Raw genomic sequence first — 7,545 nt, 5'->3', positions numbered from 1 at the left:
AAATAATGGACGGATGTGCTACTCCGTCGACAAAACTCTGGAAATTTTTCTAAGTCCCACCGCCAAGAGGAAACTTTTTCCCTATCGGTCCTAGACGATTTTCGACGTGATATCACTGTAATATAGACGGTTTCTAACAATATATATCATAACACCAAACTCGCTACAATTATTATTTATCGAGTTATTAGCAAATAATGGACGGATGTGCTACTCCGTCGACAAAACTCTGGAAATTTTTCTAAGTCCCACCGCCAAGAGGAAACTTTTTCCCTATCGGTCCTAGACGATTTTCGACGTGATATCACTGTAATATAGACGGTTTCTAACAATATATATCATAACACCAAACTCGCTACAATTATTATTTATCGAGTTATTAGCAAATAATGGACGGATGTACTACTCCGTCGGACGTTCGACGAAAATTTTTCTAAGTCCCACCGCTAAGAGGAAACTTTTTCCCTATCGGTCCTAGACGATTTTCGACGTGATATCACTGTAATATAGACGGTTTCTAACAATATATATCATAACACCAAACTCGCTACAATTATTATTTATCGAGTTATTAGCAAATAATGGACGGATGTGCTACTCCGTCGACAAAACTCTGGAAATTTTTCTAAGTCCCACCGCTAAGAGGAAACTTTTTCCGTATCGGTCCTAGACGATTTTCGACGTGATATCACTGTAATATAGACGGTTTCTAACAATATATATCATAACACCAAACTCGCTACAATTATTATTTATCGAGTTATTAGCAAATAATGGACGGATGTGCTACTCCGTCGACAAAACTCTGGAAATTTTTCCAAGTCCCACCGCCAAGAGGAAACTTTTTCCCTATCGGTCCTAGACGATTTTCGACGTGATATCACTGTAATATAGACGGTTTCTAACAATATATGTCATAACACCAAACTCGCTACAATTATTATTTATCGAGTTATTAGCAAATAATGGACGGATGTGCTACTCCGTCGACAAAACTCTGGAAATTTTTCTAAGTCCCACCGCTAAGAGGAAACTTTTTCCGTATCGGTCCTAGACGATTTTCGACGTGATATCACTGTAATATAGACGGTTTCTAACAATATGTATCATAACACCAAACTCGCTACAATTATTATTTATCGAGTTATTAGCAAATAATGGACGGATGTGCTACTCCGTCGGACGTTCGACGAAAATTTTTCTAAGTCCCACCGCCAAGAGGAAACTTTTTCCCTATCGGTCCTAGACGATTTTCGACGTGATATCACTGTAATATAGACGGTTTCTAACAATATATATCATAACACCAAACTCGCTACAATTATTATTTATCGAGTTATTAGCAAATAATGGACGGATGTACTACTCCGTCGGACGTTCGACGAAAATTTTTCTAAGTCCCACCGCTAAGAGGAAACTTTTTCCGTATCGGTCCTAGACGATTTTCGACGTGATATCACTGTAATATAGACGGTTTCTAACAATATATATCATAACACCAAACTCGCTACAATTATTATTTATCGAGTTATTAGCAAATAATGGACGGATGTACTACTCCGTCGGACGTTCGACGAAAATTTTTCTAAGTCCCACCGCTAAGAGGAAACTTTTTCCCTATCGGTCCTAGACGATTTTCGACGTGATATCACTGTAATATAGACGGTTTCTAACAATATATATCATAACACCAAACTCGCTACAATTATTATTTATCGAGTTATTAGCAAATAATGGACGGATGTGCTACTCCGTCGACAAAACTCTGGAAATTTTTCTAAGTCCCACCGCTAAGAGGAAACTTTTTCCGTATCGGTCCTAGACGATTTTCGACGTGATATCACTGTAATATAGACGGTTTCTAACAATATATATCATAACACCAAACTCGCTACAATTATTATTTATCGAGTTATTAGCAAATAATGGACGGATGTACTACTCCGTCGGACGTTCGACGAAAATTTTTCTAAGTCCCACCGCCAAGAGGAAACTTTTTCCCTATCGGTCCTAGACGATTTTCGACGTGATATCACTGTAATATAGACGGTTTCTAACAATATATATCATAACACCAAACTCGCTACAATTATTATTTATCGAGTTATTAGCAAATAATGGACGGATGTGCTACTCCGTCGACAAAACTCTGGAAATTTTTCTAAGTCCCACCGCCAAGAGGAAACTTTTTCCCTATCGGTCCTAGACGATTTTCGACGTGATATCACTGTAATATAGACGGTTTCTAACAATATATGTCATAACACCAAACTCGCTACAATTATTATTTATCGAGTTATTAGCAAATAATGGACGGATGTGCTACTCCGTCGACAAAACTCTGGAAATTTTTCTAAGTCCCACCGCTAAGAGGAAACTTTTTCCGTATCGGTCCTAGACGATTTTCGACGTGATATCACTGTAATATAGACGGTTTCTAACAATATGTATCATAACACCAAACTCGCTACAATTATTATTTATCGAGTTATTAGCAAATAATGGACGGATGTGCTACTCCGTCGGACGTTCGACGAAAATTTTTCTAAGTCCCACCGCCAAGAGGAAACTTTTTCCCTATCGGTCCTAGACGATTTTCGACGTGATATCACTGTAATATAGACGGTTTCTAACAATATATATCATACCACCAAACTCGCTACAATTATTATTTATCGAGTTATTAGCAAATAATGGACGGATGTGCTACTCCGTCGACAAAACTCTGGAAATTTTTCCAAGTCCCACCGCCAAGAGGAAACTTTTTCCCTATCGGTCCTAGACGATTTTCGACGTGATATCACTGTAATATAGACGGTTTCTAACAATATATATCATAACACCAAACTCGCTACAATTATTATTTATCGAGTTATTAGCAAATAATGGACGGATGTGCTACTCCGTCGACAAAACTCTGGAAATTTTTCTAAGTCCCACCGCCAAGAGGAAACTTTTTCCCTATCGGTCCTAGACGATTTTCGACGTGATATCACTGTAATATAGACGGTTTCTAACAATATATGTCATAACACCAAACTCGCTACAATTATTATTTATCGAGTTATTAGCAAATAATGGACGGATGTGCTACTCCGTCGACAAAACTCTGGAAATTTTTCTAAGTCCCACCGCTAAGAGGAAACTTTTTCCGTATCGGTCCTAGACGATTTTCGACGTGATATCACTGTAATATAGACGGTTTCTAACAATATATATCATAACACCAAACTCGCTACAATTATTATTTATCGAGTTATTAGCAAATAATGGACGGATGTACTACTCCGTCGGACGTTCGACGAAAATTTTTCTAAGTCCCACCGCTAAGAGGAAACTTTTTCCCTATCGGTCCTAGACGATTTTCGACGTGATATCACTGTAATATAGACGGTTTCTAACAATATATATCATAACACCAAACTCGCTACAATTATTATTTATCGAGTTATTAGCAAATAATGGACGGATGTGCTACTCCGTCGACAAAACTCTGGAAATTTTTCTAAGTCCCACCGCCAAGAGGAAACTTTTTCCCTATCGGTCCTAGACGATTTTCGACGTGATATCACTGTAATATAGACGGTTTCTAACAATATATATCATAACACCAAACTCGCTACAATTATTATTTATCGAGTTATTAGCAAATAATGGACGGATGTGCTACTCCGTCGACAAAACTCTGGAAATTTTTCTAAGTCCCACCGCCAAGAGGAAACTTTTTCCCTATCGGTCCTAGACGATTTTCGACGTGATATCACTGTAATATAGACGGTTTCTAACAATATATATCATAACACCAAACTCGCTACAATTATTATTTATCGAGTTATTAGCAAATAATGGACGGATGTGCTACTCCGTCGGACGTTCGACGAAAATTTTTCTAAGTCCCACCGCCAAGAGGAAACTTTTTCCCTATCGGTCCTAGACGATTTTCGACGTGATATCACTGTAATATAGACGGTTTCTAACAATATATATCATAACACCAAACTCGCTACAATTATTATTTATCGAGTTATTAGCAAATAATGGACGGATGTGCTACTCCGTCGACAAAACTCTGGAAATTTTTCCAAGTCCCACCGCCAAGAGGAAACTTTTTCCCTATCGGTCCTAGACGATTTTCGACGTGATATCACTGTAATATAGACGGTTTCTAACAATATATATCATAACACCAAACTCGCTACAATTATTATTTATCGAGTTATTAGCAAATAATGGACGGATGTGCTACTCCGTCGGACGTTCGACGAAAATTTTTCTAAGTCCCACCGCCAAGAGGAAACTTTTTCCCTATCGGTCCTAGACGATTTTCGACGTGATATCACTGTAATATAGACGGTTTCTAACAATATATATCATAACACCAAACTCGCTACAATTATTATTTATCGAGTTATTAGCAAATAATGGACGGATGTGCTACTCCGTCGGACGTTCGACGAAAATTTTTCTAAGTCCCACCGCCAAGAGGAAACTTTTTCCCTATCGGTCCTAGACGATTTTCGACGTGATATCACTGTAATATAGACGGTTTCTAACAATATATATCATAACACCAAACTCGCTACAATTATTATTTATCGAGTTATTAGCAAATAATGGACGGATGTGCTACTCCGTCGACAAAACTCTGGAAATTTTTCCAAGTCCCACCGCCAAGAGGAAACTTTTTCCCTATCGGTCCTAGACGATTTTCGACGTGATATCACTGTAATATAGACGGTTTCTAACAATATATATCATAACACCAAACTCGCTACAATTATTATTTATCGAGTTATTAGCAAATAATGGACGGATGTGCTACTCCGTCGACAAAACTCTGGAAATTTTTCTAAGTCCCACCGCCAAGAGGAAACTTTTTCCCTATCGGTCCTAGACGATTTTCGACGTGATATCACTGTAATATAGACGGTTTCTAACAATATATGTCATAACACCAAACTCGCTACAATTATTATTTATCGAGTTATTAGCAAATAATGGACGGATGTGCTACTCCGTCGACAAAACTCTGGAAATTTTTCTAAGTCCCACCGCTAAGAGGAAACTTTTTCCGTATCGGTCCTAGACGATTTTCGACGTGATATCACTGTAATATAGACGGTTTCTAACAATATGTATCATAACACCAAACTCGCTACAATTATTATTTATCGAGTTATTAGCAAATAATGGACGGATGTGCTACTCCGTCGACAAAACTCTGGAAATTTTTCTAAGTCCCACCGCCAAGAGGAAACTTTTTCCCTATCGGTCCTAGACGATTTTCGACGTGATATCACTGTAATATAGACGGTTTCTAACAATATATGTCATAACACCAAACTCGCTACAATTATTATTTATCGAGTTATTAGCAAATAATGGACGGATGTGCTACTCCGTCGACAAAACTCTGGAAATTTTTCTAAGTCCCACCGCCAAGAGGAAACTTTTTCCCTATCGGTCCTAGACGATTTTCGACGTGATATCACTGTAATATAGACGGTTTCTAACAATATATATCATAACACCAAACTCGCTACAATTATTATTTATCGAGTTATTAGCAAATAATGGACGGATGTGCTACTCCGTCGGACGTTCGACGAAAATTTTTCTAAGTCCCACCGCCAAGAGGAAACTTTTTCCCTATCGGTCCTAGACGATTTTCGACGTGATATCACTGTAATATAGACGGTTTCTAACAATATATATCATAACACCAAACTCGCTACAATTATTATTTATCGAGTTATTAGCAAATAATGGACGGATGTGCTACTCCGTCGACAAAACTCTGGAAATTTTTCCAAGTCCCACCGCCAAGAGGAAACTTTTTCCCTATCGGTCCTAGACGATTTTCGACGTGATATCACTGTAATATAGACGGTTTCTAACAATATATATCATAACACCAAACTCGCTACAATTATTATTTATCGAGTTATTAGCAAATAATGGACGGATGTGCTACTCCGTCGGACGTTCGACGAAAATTTTTCTAAGTCCCACCGCCAAGAGGAAACTTTTTCCCTATCGGTCCTAGACGATTTTCGACGTGATATCACTGTAATATAGACGGTTTCTAACAATATATATCATAACACCAAACTCGCTACAATTATTATTTATCGAGTTATTAGCAAATAATGGACGGATGTGCTACTCCGTCGACAAAACTCTGGAAATTTTTCTAAGTCCCACCGCCAAGAGGAAACTTTTTCCCTATCGGTCCTAGACGATTTTCGACGTGATATCACTGTAATATAGACGGTTTCTAACAATATATATCATAACACCAAACTCGCTACAATTATTATTTATCGAGTTATTAGCAAATAATGGACGGATGTACTACTCCGTCGGACGTTCGACGAAAATTTTTCTAAGTCCCACCGCCAAGAGGAAACTTTTTCCCTATCGGTCCTAGACGATTTTCGACGTGATATCACTGTAATATAGACGGTTTCTAACAATATATATCATAACACCAAACTCGCTACAATTATTATTTATCGAGTTATTAGCAAATAATGGACGGATGTGCTACTCCGTCGACAAAACTCTGGAAATTTTTCTAAGTCCCACCGCTAAGAGGAAACTTTTTCCGTATCGGTCCTAGACGATTTTCGACGTGATATCACTGTAATATAGACGGTTTCTAACAATATGTATCATAACACCAAACTCGCTACAATTATTATTTATCGAGTTATTAGCAAATAATGGACGGATGTGCTACTCCGTCGGACGTTCGACGAAAATTTTTCTAAGTCCCACCGCCAAGAGGAAACTTTTTCCCTATCGGTCCTAGACGATTTTCGACGTGATATCACTGTAATATAGACGGTTTCTAACAATATATATCATAACACCAAACTCGCTACAATTATTATTTATCGAGTTATTAGCAAATAATGGACGGATGTACTACTCCGTCGGACGTTCGACGAAAATTTTTCTAAGTCCCACCGCTAAGAGGAAACTTTTTCCGTATCGGTCCTAGACGATTTTCGACGTGATATCACTGTAATATAGACGGTTTCTAACAATATATATCATAACACCAAACTCGCTACAATTATTATTTATCGAGTTATTAGCAAATAATGGACGGATGTACTACTCCGTCGGACGTTCGACGAAAATTTTTCTAAGTCCCACCGCTAAGAGGAAACTTTTTCCCTATCGGTCCTAGACGATTTTCGACGTGATATCACTGTAATATAGACGGTTTCTAACAATATATATCATAACACCAAACTCGCTACAATTATTATTTATCGAGTTATTAGCAAATAATGGACTTGAGTAGGGTGACACCCGGCCGTACTACATTCTGTTCTACAAATTGCACGGGTAAACGGCGGTTGGAAATGATGCTCCGTATTGTTAGTTAGTGTATCCCCGAAGGTCTATGCGTACCGCAGCGTTGGATTGACGAGGTTCCCTCTGTCTCTATCTTTTTTTTTCTCTACGATAGCATGTATCGCGTTGACAAACGACTAGGAAGCGTGTTTACCGAGTTATTAGCGATCCGAGTGA

This window comes from Halictus rubicundus, unplaced genomic scaffold (genome assembly GCF_050948215.1).
Source record: "Halictus rubicundus isolate RS-2024b unplaced genomic scaffold, iyHalRubi1_principal scaffold1071, whole genome shotgun sequence".
Classification (NCBI taxonomy): domain Eukaryota; kingdom Metazoa; phylum Arthropoda; class Insecta; order Hymenoptera; family Halictidae; genus Halictus; species Halictus rubicundus.
The sequence above is the reverse complement of the archived record's forward strand: the minus strand, read 5'-3'. Positions refer to the sequence as shown.